Raw genomic sequence first — 15,955 nt, forward strand, 5'->3', positions numbered from 1 at the left:
AATTTTATCTTAAAATCTTACAGAAGAATGTTTGCCATTTTGACATCCCTTTGTTTTAAAGGTAATATAGTCGAAATGCTTGCCCTCACGAGCTATACACTCCTCAAACAGTGACTGTGCGTCATTCTTCCTTTAAAAAAAAAAAAAAAAAAAAAAAAAAAAAAACATGGCTCTATCATTCCAAATTGTGCAACAGCACACCAAACAGTAACTAACGCTCGCTGTGGAGAGGTCGCTGATGCATTTCTCGAGGGTTTTCTGGGAACCAATAATGAATGCACTAAGGAAGAGACTAGTTAATTGCTTTGTATGGAGTGTGCATTGTATGGGGCAGAAACATGGACATTACGACGAAGTGAAGAGAAGCGAATAGAAGCATTTGAAATGCGGATATGGAGAAGAATGGAACGTGTGAAGTGGACAGGGAGAGTAAGAAATTAAGCTGTATTGGAAAGAGTGGTTGAAGAAAGAATGATACTGAAACTGATCAAGAAGAGGAAAAGGAATTGGTTGGGTCACTGGCTGAGAAGAGACTGCCTACTGAAGGATGCGCTGGAAGGAATGGTGAATGGGAGAAGAGTTCGGGGTAGAAGAAGATATCATAGACGACATTAAGATTTAGGCTATGGATCATATGAGGAAACGAAAAGGAAGGCAGAAAATAGGAAAGATTGAAGAAAGCTGGGTTTGCAGTGAAAGACCTGCTCTTGGGCAGAACACTAAATGAATGAATGAATGAATGAATGAATGAATGAATGAATGAATGAATGAATACGGAATGTTTTGTTTGTTGACGCAGTCCGACAAACGAAAATGAGCTTAGTCATTAGGCTACTAAGCACAACAGCATCACCTGGAACATTTTCCAATATGGCCTCGCAAGCATCTTGGCGGTTGAGCCAGTCACGTTGCTGAAGTTCCTGGACCACCATAACTTTGTAGGGATGGAACTTAGTCTGGGTGTTAAGATTCGTCTGACACTCCGATCAGATATTCCCAATACAAGAGCATGTTTAATGGTTGAACGTCGTGGAGATGCATGCCTCACTGCTGCGATATTATCGGAAGCCCAAACGTTGCGACATCTACCGGACTACTTCTGTTTGAAAGTTGAACCTTTTGTCTGACATTTCTCATCCATATTAGTAGGGTTTTCTTATCAGGAATTTTTTCGTGTAAACTTACTGTAAAATGGGTACGAAATTGCAATGAGAGTCACCATTTTTTTAAAATGCTGAACAACTAAATGCACGATGTTTATCTGTCCACGCCATGATGGCAATTGAAATGGCATAGTTTGTGCTGCTCAATGAAGCGCAATTATCAAGAAATCTGTATGGCGGCCAATTCAAACTGGGGAGATCATTCTGCCGGACCCAGGGATTTGAATACGATAATTGATTATTGTTAAGAGGAGAAACCATTTGCTGACATGTTTACTTTTGCCTACAGATGTGTAAACACATATCATAACTTATAAGTTCCAAATTAGAGTGATATTACAGTAATTTGATTTTTCACAGCAGCATGAAACATTGGAATGCAGTTCTCTCAAAACTTTAAATTTTGGGCTGTTTTTCTTTTGAACTGGCCCGTCGAAAAAAAAAAAAAAAAAAAGAACCTTGACGGCTTTATTCAAAATAATTATCTATTGTATTGGATTGTGAGCCAGATAGCCTATACGAGTTATTTTTAGCTTTGATGATAATGATATTAAAATTGATAACAAAGCTTGACATCTATTCACCATATTATATATTATTATTATTATTATATTTTTATAAAATTTCTTATTTATGGCTACCTATAACAATATTCTATTAACGTAAATGTATAATCCTTCATAATTGGTCTGAAGTGTCAACACTATTTCCTAAACATAATTATCCCTGCCCAAAGTTCAATTTTTTTCAGGTAGTTACTGTAGTTTTGTTAATTCGGCCACAGAAGACGGTGGATGTTAGTCATACAGAGAATAGAATTCACAATCGTAAAAAAAATACTGCTTGAAAGCAACATCTTATAAGTAGCAAAATTTGATTTGTTATATTGAATTATTTCAACGTTACAATTGCTCGTCTGTTAAAATATGTATATGATAATGTTATGCAATTTGTGTTCTTTTGGAAAATATAATTTCAATTAATGCTCCGCCATAAATGTTGCAACTAAAACCTTGTACATCCCACATGTTTATCGTACGGCTCATCCCCCCGCCACACCTTACCTGCACTTCGTTTACGTTTTCACTGTGCCTAAACGAGACGCTCTACTGTACACGTACTGTATAACTTAACAAAATTTTTAAAGAATAAACTATGGCTGCTGTAAATTACGCTTTAGATGCATAAGTGCTGTATTTAGGTCTTATAAATGTATATCTTCAGGAGAGAGGTGTAACGGTTAATTATTTCTAAAATCTACCCAAGAACGAATTTTTTATGACTCTATCGAAAACAATAATTATCAGGAAGATAATAGGTGAAATCAGCGAGACGTTAGAATATACAACAGTAATATTCCTGTAGGCCCATGCTACAGGTATTCATTTTATTATGCTGAAATTTTACGCCACTGCAGTGCACTGGTGTATTATGTAAAGCAACAGTGCGTAGAACCCTTCAAAAAGTTTCTAATGCAATAGCGAGAATGAGAAGTTTCCATCAACTAAGAGCGGTAAAATGTTACATTGCTTAGAAGTTTTTGCTGTGACCTCCCGATGTCAGTTTAATCAAATCAACTGAAAATAAGGTCTAATATTCGCTAAGGGAAGCGATAGCAAAATGTGTGTTTGAGAGCATACGTTGTGCCTGATACTGTTGTAAGCGTTTCAGACAGCAAACAGAACTAAAGAATATCACAAAAACTACATATTTGATATGAATCATAATGTTATAAAACTTATAGGCTACATTTTAAATAACTGTACATATCAATCATATGCTGTATTTTTTATGTTGCTCATTTATGGTATACAAGAACTTACCTCACTAGCTTCATTACGCTGTACGCCGAAGCACTGGTTGTGTAGAGTTGAAGTCTTCCAGTCAAATGAATTTACTCCCGTGGAGTCAGAACATTTCTCATAACTGGGTTCCATATTTTAAAGTTGATTTCTTGGAGCCTATGAATATTTTAAGATCACTTTCTCTAAGAAATACAAATAGGAACAATTTACTAACAATTGCCTTACAAAATCGATTTTCTTACGTGGACATAAATATGGTATACGATTATAGTTTCGGAAATACTTCTATTTATAAAATAAATTATTTCACTGACCACCATTATCCCTGATATCATAACACATTTTGATTACAATAGTGATGTGAAAAATCTTACCCTACTAAACAGTGATTATGAAGTGAACTTGAGTCGATGGTATTATTATCTTTCGGTGACTATCGAAATGGATAAACATATCCCCTAGATTATGGAATAGAAAATTTCTGTTCTGTTTACATAATTATGACTACAAGCGTAAAAGTTTTAAATTATTTTACACATACTTCATTCATTTTAACAATGAATTACTGTTTAATGGGTTAAAAGTCCACCGCTGTGGTCTCGTGGTAGCGTCTTCGTTCCCGAACTCAGCGGGCCGGGGTTCGATTCCCCGCTTAGAACAAGTTGTCTGGATGAGGTTTCCCTCACTCCTATGAGGCGCTCACTTTTTCAGGCGCTTGAAACCCCATTCATTCTCGCCACTTTCTTTCCTCCCTTATCATCCTTTCCTCTTCATTTCTGGTTGTCTTACTTGGTTTTCAGATCACGCCTGAGGCGGCCTTCCGAAGTTGCTGACTTTCTCGGCCGGCCTCCGTGGATATGTCAAACTGTGGTAGTTGGTGACCAGCAGCTGAACCCACTCCCCTCCCGACGGTAAAGGGGGCTTACACCTCAGATCGTTGAGACGGGAGAGGAGAGCTTACAACTGAGAAGCTTGAGGGGGGAAAGTGGGGGCCAGAGCTGTTGGCGTAGAATGGTACACGGGTTTAGAAGGATGGCGAGGACTGGTAGTCAGGATGTTAGCGGTTAGGTCGGTGCGGCGTAGGTGGGGTCGTTGAGCATGCAATTCATAGACCTCAGGTTGCGGTGCATGGGATGTTCCTCTCCCGCCCTCGTAGAGAGAGAGAGAGAAAATGGGTTAGAAACAGGAACTTTCTCAAGTTTTAATAGTCAAAAACGTATAATCCATTAACGTAGTCGATTCTACTAAGAGACTGTCATTATTGGAATATCTCGCAAAAATATAAATAAATAAATAAATAAATAAATAAATAAATAAAGTCGAAAAAAAAACAATTCTGGATGCAGGGTATAATAAATTTGTTAAAGATGTGTACAAGTTTTGTGTTATCTGATTTAGTATATAGCCTATCTATTGTTTTCAATCGGGTAGTTCTCTGCACTTCGACTCAATACTAGTAAGATACAACGTGAGACTTTCATTATGTTGAATCTACATTATATATACTATTATAGGCCCTAATAGAATTGACGTATCTTTCAACTTGTTACAGCTCGCTAGCAGCTTAGTGGCTTATGGGTTCTACTGTCATGGCAACGTTTCCAACTTGCTGCTACTGCTAGGAGCTGGTCAGTCAAGTGGATATTTTCGATAATATGGCAGCATTGCCCACAAGCTTCGGCGAAGAGAAGAGCAGGGGACATCAAATGGTGATCGGCTACTTCCAAGATTAATCTCGGTTGCCATTACAATAGCTCGTAACCCACATAGTTAGCGACCGTAATCCACGCGGCTAGCGAGCTGTAAGAAGTCTAAAGTAACGTTAATTGGACTATAAATAAACAGCTACAGTCCGAGCGTGATCCGAAAACGCCCTCTAGAATTTTGCAAGACTTCAATTGTGTATCCCCTACCGACACGTTCTCTCCATAACCGGTGCGTGGGATCGCGTCGACCGACAGTCAAGTTGCTGCTTAGTTGTGAGGAAGTAATCTGCCCAAGAGTATTTTTTGTGTCCTCCCAGTTTCCTCTGAATATGTGTTAAGTTTCTTTGTGTGCTATGTCGTATTAAAAGTTATAATTACCTCTGTTTTCCCTGACAGACAAGTAGACCTAGTATAGTCTAAACAGAAGGAAGGCAATTTTCAGTATCGATGAGAATTGCATTGTTATTACATTGTAACTAATTTCAGCCTGTAGGCCTAATCTATCATCTTCAAGGTTTAGATCCTTTGTTCCATACGTTTGAACGAAAATTAGATTTGCTAGTCGTGTTATCAGAACGATTATATGCGCCCGATAATAATAATAATAATAATAATAATAATAATAATAATAATAATAATAATAATAATACAAGGAATACTCACCTTGAGAAAAAAAAAACAAATCTTCACTTCCCTATCAGGAATCAAACTGAAGTCCAGGTATTTGTAGTCAGAAATTGCATCAATACATTTTCACTTGGGTGATATACACATGCTTAAAGAACAAGAGTTAAATGGTAATATTCGCTCAGTATATTTTCTCTTCAAATTATGAGCAAATGATCAAACCCTACTTCTCGAAATCTCGAAGCTAACTAGGTTTGATCTTTGCTGAAACGTTAGGACAGTAGGAGGAATGGGTCATAAGAACAGTTGTTCCGAGAGTAGAGGTCTAGAAAAAGGTTTCCTATTCGTGTATTCCTCTGTGGTGTATCCTTGGATCTGAGTTAGAGGGCAATCATTTAAACAAAAACATAAAATAAAAACAACACTGAAGTCAATTTAGTCTTTGGTATATCTCAGATTTATGTATAGGCCTAAGTTTAATTTAATATCCCAATAATGGTTTGTATATACATTATATATATAGAGATAGAGAGCTAGAACATAGCCCCAACATGGGGCGGAGATACCATCTGTTTCTAGCAGTGAAACAGATCCAAATTAACCAGGACTTCATTCCAGTATGCGCGTTTAATTAATTTCTCGGCTGACTTTAATGTAATTTACAAAATAAGAAATACATGAAGGTACGTACAAACAAGTTCACAATGTTTTGATTACGATCCGTTTGGAAATTACTGTGCTGAACGCCGACAAAAAGCACAGCTGTCAATGCTACTTCGCATCTACAGCTCAATGTTGCTTTAAAATTAAAACAATACATAATAAAGTTTGGGTTCTGTTGTTCATACTTTTCAAGGTTTAATCGTAGTCTAAAAATAAAGTTGTTCGTTTACAACATGGGTGTCCAAACGCCTATAGAACGGGAGATATTGACGTCAAGCATGCTCTGCTAAGGTCAATAACTTTCCATATAAAATAGGAAAAATAACCTTAAAGAATATGCGCTGCGGGTTGCTTACGCCAAGGGTTACCTCGTACGAGTTACAATTGGACATCTATGGTTTACAACAATTTTAATAATTCAATTCTCAAATATTCTTTGCTTAATCTTTACAGGTTCGTAAGGAATATGAAACACATCACAGAAATATAATATTTTAAAATGCTTTTGAACATGTTTAAACATTGACTATTCAACAATTTATATGTACTTCACGACTTTGGTATTTTTATGTTAAAAATTGAGTTATTTGATGAAACTAGTTCCTTTCATTCTTAGTTCAGAAACTTACAATTTCCTCTTCTTATGAACGAATAGTTTGAGTGTTTATTCAGCAGCAATTAGATTAAACAATTTCCATTAACCTTCATATTAATATGTACAATTCCACCGTCTTTGTTTCTGAAAGAAGAGTTAGCCTGTAGTGTGGTAGTCCGCTTTTGAAACTGAAATATTCTCATAGTTTTCAGATTTTCAATAATGACTGAAAATATTAGTGAGTCACATTTTTCAAACTTAAAATTTACTTCGGGATTAATTTACTTGTTTATCCAATATTCGTATATTCGCTAACTATTTGGAGTCATAAAAAATTTATGAACGACCCATCCATTTATTAAGACATAGGCTAAATGAACCATTTCCTTTTAGAAAACTGTACCTAGGTATGCATATTAGAAACTGTGTGCTAACGTTTGGCATTTTACATTTTTATCAAAACTTGTTCATGTTGTGTAGCTAAATATTAATTTATTTTCAGTGTAATTGTTGAGAGCCAGGGCGTACGCCAGGGGGAGGGGGTTACTGGGTTGAACCCCCCCTTTGAACTTTAAAACAAAATACATATTTAGATTTGAATGTATTTTTTACATAATCGTTTTCCCTTCTCTAATTTTTCACTGTCAGAGTAACAAAATCTAGCCTCTATCGACATAAGGCATAGTCCTCATACCCCTCCTTAAATATAACCCCTTGGTGCTGCGACACGTTCGAATTATAACTATGCTATTTTTATTATAGAGAGATCTACCGCCTAGTATCGACTTTGTAATAAAATGAAGCTGACACAATATGAAATTTAACTTGTTGTGAAACATATTGAAAACGTTGTTTTGACAGTTCTGCAGAGTATATGTTAAATATTGTGCATTGTCGATTTTAAACTCATTTTAGGAGCTGTATTCGCACTTTCGTTAGTTTGAGTTCTGACTTTATTGTGAAAGTTCGTTTAACGTTTTGTGCATTTGACAGTTCATATTTTAGCGATAATAATAATAATAATAATAATAATAATAATAATAATAATAATAATAATAATACACAACATTTTAAATGCAGCGATAATGTAAATTGTAAACCATTTAATAATGACTCCCCTCCTTGACAAAATTCTGCGTACGCCACTGTATGAGAGCTAAACAATGAAATAATGTAATTTTAACATGTATTCTGACGTTGGGACTTTAGAAACAAGGAGACGATTCTAGAGTATGCAGAGTTCTGTTCATACTGCGGTGTTTAAAATTTTGATCAGAATCTCTTGAAAATACACATTTCATTATCACTAAGTGTAACTATAAAATTCGAAATGAAAGTACGTACATATAGCAATGCAATTTAAACCAGTGTTATAGGACACTAACGCGTATGTCAGTGTTAGTTTTCTCGTCGTTTGTGAAATTTTTATTTTGCTGCTAATTTTTCTTCATCTGGATGTGTGTGCAAACAATGATAACTTTCCGATAGACTAACATTCAATTTGTATCACAATGTAATACTTCGAATTTGTTGTTTAAATAAAGATAGTTGTAAACAAAAAATTATTGTATTAATTGACCAAGACGAGTGGAGCCGCGGGCGTAATGTGAACTATCGCGACGCGGTATTACGAACGCAGGAGCAGTAGCGCCACGGCTCCGGACAGCAGGACTCTACTGCCTTGGTCGAGTAATATAAGTATATAACGAAGCTCGATAACCTTAACAAGATTTCAACAAATTTGTTTCCAGACACAGGTTATTACTGAGTTTTGTATTTAAATTTGTAGGTTAAAATATAAATTTCTTTTAAAATATAAACCGATATAATCTCCATGTAAAAGTGTAGCCCATTGTGAACCTGTTTGAAATATGAAAAATATCTCCAATTTAAGTATTGCTTCCTTTACGGAAACCTAAGTAAAGCTTTCGCAGATCCGAGAAAAAAATTTACTTGCTAATGTAATGAAGCTCTGGTCTTAATTCTTATTAAAATAAAACACTAACAATTGTACGAACCGTGTTAAATTTCACACGCCTGCATTTATAGCTTAAAACACGTTCTATCAAACTTGTGTTCTGGTGGGTTAGGTCCTATTTCCTGTTCTTTTCATCTTCAACTAAACAAAGGTTGTACACAAATTTGAGAGCTGACATCCACACAAGCTTCAATTCTTAAACGGAATACAAAATTAAGTTAACAAAGTGAGTAAGAAAAGATATTCACATTGAATTGGAAACAAGTAACACTTAAGCAACTGAGTGTGGTCACATATCAAGTTCCAGAAGGTTTCTTAAACTTACATTCCCAGCGTTTCCTTTATAGCATCGTATGCCAGTCTAACCTTTCTGAATATGAAGAAAATCTAGCAGGACTGTTCTCTTTAAACTGTAATATTGTAGGTCTATTTAGAATGTTTGAACTTAAAGCATATAATAACGATATTGGAGAGCTTATTTATATTTTCTGTTTATTTTATAGGCCTATAAGTTATCAATCATGTTGTTCATAAATGGAGTATAGAATTTAAAAATAATTTTTTTTTTTTTTTTTTTTTTTTTTTTCGAAAAATTTGATTCCGTTCTTTAATTTATAAGTTCAAAATCACTTTCTACGTTTATAGAAATTTGTTCACCACAAAGTTAATACAGATCTTGAAAATATAGGCCTAACAACTGGCATTACTTAATTTCTACAATAAGGCATTTTCTGAGTTCACTGTAAGAACATATTTTCGAATGCAAGAAATATCATGATCTCTTTTTGATTACGGCCGTCTTACGCTTCAGGAAAATAGTAAAAATTTAAAGAAAATGCAGAATTGATTTCAAAGGAACAAAAGATAACGATGAAAGCGCTCGTCTGATCATGACTTTGTACTTCCTGTAAAGTTCACGAGATACTATGGGAAAACGCTGGGATTTCGTCATGAATGGTAAATAAATTGTTTACAGTTTCCTACATATAAAATTTTCAGCTCAAACACAAGAGTGTCCCTTGGCGAAACGATCACCATATCATTTAATAATAAACGACAAACAGTTTTATAAAAACACAATATTTCCTTGACAAACATTAGTGACATTTCAAATTAATTTTCAAATCCAGGCCAAATACATAATTTTAAAGACATCAGCACGTGCCACTTCAGAATATATGAATAGTTTCAGGTTTACTTAAGAGCTTGGTGGTCCTCCTTTTATAAAATTTCAAAGTGAAAGAGTCACATGATCAGCCCCAAAAACAGTCAAAACATAAATAGCGTATTCTTAACAATGAATTTATTTGTTTTTCAAATGTAATTAAATATGAAATGTAAGAAGATAAACATATGCCCCCCTCCCTCCCACGCCGTTGAGAATTTACCCTAGTTACACTATGGTACATTAACATGGTACTGACTGCGTACGAACAACGAGATTGTTGTATGGGTCCTGTCCAGCCATCCGAAGAAGACCCCGCCGACTGATGATGTAGCACATCGCAGAGACTTGAGGATGCGCTTCCACACACACACACTCACACGTACACGCACACGAGGTTTGGTGTAAATCTGTACAAACCAACGCTCTCACACCAAGACGGTAACACATCGCCGCGCCGTGCCGAGAAATTGGTTATCACTTATCACACATTTCACAAATAACAATAAAGAGAAAAGTTGAAACGGACTTGAAGCGAGCATTAACATATTCTTACAAGCTGGCCCATCATTCTTTCTGCCTTTATTTTGTTCGAAAAGTCGCAATTCTCTTGAAATAACAGAACTATGGAATATAATTACAATATTTGAATCGCATTATATTCCTAAATTTGCGTCATACTACTTTTGACCAATAAAACGGTACGAAAGGACGTGTTTCAACCAATCATGGCTGCTTATCGCTACAACTTTATCACTTCTTTAGCATTTGTTTTTTATCACTTCCCTAGCATTTGTTTTTTGTTTGCCAACATTTCAAACTGCAAATTCTTTGCGGTACTATAAAACATGCTTTGCAATCGTCATTTGATTCCCGCATAGATAGTCAACTGAAAATGGTGGCTTCGTTCAAACGTTTTGGTGAAACTAACATTAGTGAAATAGAATTTTAGTAGCCCAAGTCAATTAATATTTTATTGTATTAGAGTACTTTTTCTTCTAATCGTGTAATAGTCCATTAAATCCCACTCGAATTTTGATTTTCTCTATATAAATCAAAATCTCTAGTGAGATTACTGTTCATAAGATCGTTCGGTATAATGCACGAAATGAGGTTTCCTTCGTCCAAGTTCTTAAGTTCCATCAGTGGGATCGTGTACCTCAGATTCATACAAATGATCTACAGACTTGAAGCTCACACAGGTGTTCAATTAGCCCCGTGGCCTCCTGCAAGTGCGAGAGAATCATATGCGATTTTCTTTAATTTATCGTTTCTCCCATTTTTTCATTCATTAAGCGTAAATAAGCGCTATAATACAGTGCGATCGAAAAGTCTCTCCGCAGCTCTATTAGTTTTAGTAACCCTAGAATACAATCCTGTAGAAAGTTGGTACTCCTCCATTCATTCCGGTTTGACAACCTCACATACCCAGTCCATCACATGTGTAGCGGCCACTGCTGCCACTTGAATTCTCTGCTCAAATACACTTGAATACTCTATCTAGTGGATTCTCGGCTACACAAGCACTGCGGAGAGACTTCTCGATCGCACGGTATTTTATAAGCCTATTCCCTTTACTTCCTCGGGATAATGTAAGAACTGAACAATCGTAATTTTCGTACAGATATTCAGCTCGGACCATTATTATTATTATTATTATTATTATTATTATTATTATTATTATTATTATTATTATTCCCGCGTTGCGTGTTCTATGGTGGCATTATGCCTAGCACTAGCGTTACGAAATGCGCGTTGATTCGAGTCCTCTCAAGGAAACGAATTTTTTCATGAAATTTCTACCAATGTATGGGACAGATGGTGTCCGCTCACCATCGCAACGTGATGAATTTGGGGCGAAATTGGTTATGGGAACCAACTGTAACGACTAGGGGATCATCGTGCTAATCACACGATTCTTCCTGACTGGTTGGATGATCGTTCACCTTCGCTGAGGCGTGTGGACGTGAGGCTAGCAATTGGTTGGTATTCCCCGGCCCTTTATGGGCTATAGCGCTATGGATTTAAATTTTTAATTAATAATAATTATTGTTATTATTATTATTTAAAAATTTAAATCCATAGCGCTATAGAGATACATCTTAAAGTGATTTGGTAAACATTTCTTCTCTTTTGTCGCGGTGTGTTAGTTGCTACACGAGGCGGATTTTCGCCATGTTCACTACATGACCATCGTTACAGTGAATGTCTCGTTTGGCAGGCCTATGTATTTCTCTGAGGAGTGTACGCAATTCTTTAAGAAAGGTGCTAAGTTATTTTAATCTCCCATAGTAGGACTATTTCTTTTAAGGGCATACTATAATGAGTCGGTGACTTCCTAAGCTTGTTCTTACTTAACATTGCTTCGGCAAGAGCGTCGGTTTTCCAGCTGCAAATCAAGATTCATATTTTGGTAAAAAAATAAAAAATCAATTGTTAGAGCCAGAATTTCTCGGGGATACACCATTTCTTCCATCATAATCTTCCCTGCATAGTTAATTATGATTCATATCAATTTTTAAGAAGGCAACTGGAAAATACTGTGCCACATCATTTCAACTTACGACAATACAGTACATGCCTTAGGTAGAGATTTTGACCATACAACAGTGACTTACACGCAAAGTCAAAATTGATCAACTTACATTATGCACAGAAAGTCATGAACATATGTATTGTAATTAGTACAAAATATTTGTCTGCTTGCAATATATAATGATATATAGTGCATACATTTTATCTTTCCACGCTCGCAGAGGTAGAACGAAAGCGGCAGTGCACATCGCAGCTATGTACATGCGAGCGTAGATAAATAAAATATATGCACTGTAGTAACAGAAATATGAGTTGATTCGGTATAATTGTTTTCACATAGGCCTAGGTCTAATGTAAGTAAGAGGTACGTAAGAACAGATTTGCCGAGTCGACAGAGATCAGTGCAATGACATTACACGACTTTTCAACTGTGCAAGGTTTCTAAAATCACTTCAAAGAACAGCTGTTCAATATTTTGCATTGAATATCAAATTCATTAACAATGAACCACATGTAAATGTAAATTACTTTGTTTTAAAATGATTCATAATACGTCTCCAAGCAATCTGGTCTCTTTAACATAGTAAACTTCACATATGGCGCGATACGTCAAGCTATTTTCAATTTGTTATTACTTTTGTGGCATATGCCAAGTATATTTTTTAGGAAGATGCGAGTTTTTCATTTTAATACTATTTTAATATAGCATATTCTTAGCAAAATTCATCGCATATAACGCACCAATTTTTAGACTGGTTTCAGTAATATCTCAAAATTAGTTCTCATTCCTTCACACGGAAAAGCAATATTGTTCCTGGGAATTCATTTACATATTTTTATTAATATTCTTAATCTTCCTGTAATATTGTCATAATTAGCTACGAAAACTCATATGAAGAAAATACCTCTTTCACTGAAGCAAGACACAATTTTTACTTGTTTTTGTAGTATTTTCTTTATGACGATGATCTTCCGCTTTTCTTGTTCACCGAATGACAATAATTTTCTTCAGTTTGTCACTATACCGCGTTTTCATCTTCTCTTTCCATTATTTCTGTTAGCTATACAAGGATCAGATGTAGTTAATCAGTAGGACTATGTTTCTACACAGCCTTTCAATCAAAACTGCTCATTTTGTATGTATATTTCCCATACGAGTAAGTTCAGTGGAATGTAATTCTCTAAAGGGTGTATTGTAGAGTATTTTGGCATATTAAGAAGTGAATTACAAATGTAATGAGCTGAAAGAGAGTACAATTTGGAAAATAATGATTCAAACACTAAAATTCGGCGGATATTGAAATCTCGAAACAGAGTTTTATACATTTCTGCGATCAAAAAATCAAGGCTCGACTACTTTCATGCATTCTTCCCTCAATACATTGATATTTATACAATCCAATTTTGTAATACTCGTGATGTTTTATAGGCTCGCGGATGGGGTATGTTAAAACATTAAGTGTATGTGAGCAATCCTCATACATGAGAGGAACTTCAAAAAAATATTCGGGCCGTGGTCTCCAGCATTTCAAGGCAGGAATTGGATTGCGTATTTCAGTATCTTCTTCACCAGTGTGAGCGTTGTATTGAAGCTGGTGGAAGTCATTTTGAACATCTTATGTCTTAAGGAATGGAAATAAACACCATTAAATTAATTTTACAGAAGATAAACTAACATACAGGGCCACTTAGTAATTCAATTACCGCACAACGCCGCTGGGTGTTACCGCTTGAGAGTACTGCCCGCCTGCCGGTGCCTGGGTTGCGTCTTAAGTTGAAGGCGCTCTACTATTAAAATGCCACACCTTTTTTGGATCATATAAAAATATTCTGCTCAGAGAAATAATAGGTCCGCACAGTAGTAAAACTTATTATTATGAACACTGGTGTGAGTCTTGAGTTATGTCGCGGAAGCAATTAATACAGGAACACTTGGATAAAAATATCCGATCAATTTCAAAACTTTCCATTGTAATAAATTGTTGTCTTGGATTTAAAAGAAATTTTCATACTAACCTTAAATATATAGTCTACCTATAGGCGATATTGTTCGACTAGTGTGAGGTGAATAAAAACTACTGGCATAGCTCAGGCGGTAGCGCGTTTGCTTGCCGAAATGGAGCTACGCTGAGACATGGGTTCGATTCCCTATTGGGATAATTATCTGGCTGAATTTTTTCCGAGGTTTTCTCCAACTGTAAGGCAAAGTCACGTAATCACATGACACATTCTCGGCATCATCTCGTTAAATGCCATCTCACTATCGCCAACTTCATTAACGCTAAATAAGCTAATAGATGACACAGTGTCGTTAAAGAACCGACTAAGAAATAAAAAAACCGCAACTGTGAGTAGAGAAAACGCTGCTGCTTGGGTTATGAAATCCATTGACGAAGAATAAGACGTCCTAGTTAAGGAGACAATTAGCGAAGTGAGGGGTGTACACACTATCTACGATTAATAAAACAATTATTTCTTTAAAATATTGAATTAAATTATGGTAAAGTATTTATAAAAATTAGGGATTTTAATCTGATAGAGCAGATACATTTCTTAAACAACTTCAGGGCACTATGAACGACATTTACGCTACATCCGCTGTGCTTCGGTGGAGTCGAGGCGGCCGTCTTGGTGTGAGCTTACACAGTGATTGATATAGTTTAATGTTATATTTTACAGTTTTTCTTGTTTTATACACGCTGCAGCGGCCGTGCCGGTCACATAACTCGCTGCCGTCGCCTGGAGACAACCTCCTCCAACGGGGAGTGCGGGGCAGAATCTGCAAGCACAACAACAAGGAATAAAGTTCAATGAAGAAATAGAATTTGTTTTCGAGCAGTAGAAAACAAGATTACCGACAAAATGATTTCGGATATACAGGATGTCTTAGGAGGTATGCCAAATACTTCAGAGTAATGTAAATTGGGTTAACCTACATCCATTTAACCTGATATGCTTATATCCGAAGTCTAACGGTTAGGTAGAAATTAAGGGGAGAAATACTGAAACGTCTTGCGGTTCCGTGTACTAGGGCATACTTGACGTGTTATAGCAGATCTTTTGCACACGGTAGCATCTTAGCACCGCAACACCTGCGCAACACATACAACTCATTATACGTTCACTTGATATTTAATTCGTGTATTCGTATAGTGAATATGCAGACATGCTTTTTGTTGATATATTTTGCGATGGCAATGCATTGGCTGCTGTTGAGAAATACAGATGTTTTTCCCAATCGAAGGGTTCCATCTAGCTGTGTGTTTTCCCGAGTTTGCCCGATGTTATCTAAAACTGGCAAGCTATCAAATGTTTCATTGAGGTCGGAAAGAGAACCGGTACTGGCACCTGATATGAATTTACAATTCATGGAGTCCATAAGAAGAGCAACGTTCGTAATTTGCCTTATGTAGGTCTAATCATTTTTTTATTACTGAGTTTGTACTTGATTATGAAATAAACTTATTGGAAGAACACAAGATGCAGAATTTTTAATAATGTATCATATCACAATGTTCTAAAACGTAGAAATACAGTACGTCTATAATGCCTCTCTCATTTAAAAGTTCGCACATCAATAACTTCTCAACCGTTATATTTCGGGCGTAAGTATTTCAGGTTACATTCCTCTTGGGACACACTAGGTCTATATATTTCCTGTTATCGTTGGAAAAACTGAAAGACAATATAAGGAAAATTCCAGCAATTTCAGAGAACT

General features: G+C 35.9%; 1 protein-coding gene across 1 annotated transcript in view; it reads right to left on the bottom strand.

The window, feature by feature from the left end:
• Positions 1-5,418: 5,418 nt before the first annotated feature.
• The window catches only part of tup (LIM1_Isl and LIM2_Isl domain-containing protein tup), a 452,945-nt gene continuing 442,408 nt past the window's right edge, over positions 5,419-15,955 (bottom strand). Inside the window, exon 9 of the mRNA XM_069827047.1 lies at positions 5,419-15,016. The gene's annotated coding sequence lies outside the window, so the exon portion shown is untranslated. The remainder of the gene's footprint in view (positions 15,017-15,955) is intronic.

The sequence above is a fragment of the Periplaneta americana genome, chromosome 5, assembly GCF_040183065.1.
Source record: "Periplaneta americana isolate PAMFEO1 chromosome 5, P.americana_PAMFEO1_priV1, whole genome shotgun sequence".
Lineage (NCBI taxonomy): Eukaryota > Metazoa > Arthropoda > Insecta > Blattodea > Blattidae > Periplaneta > Periplaneta americana.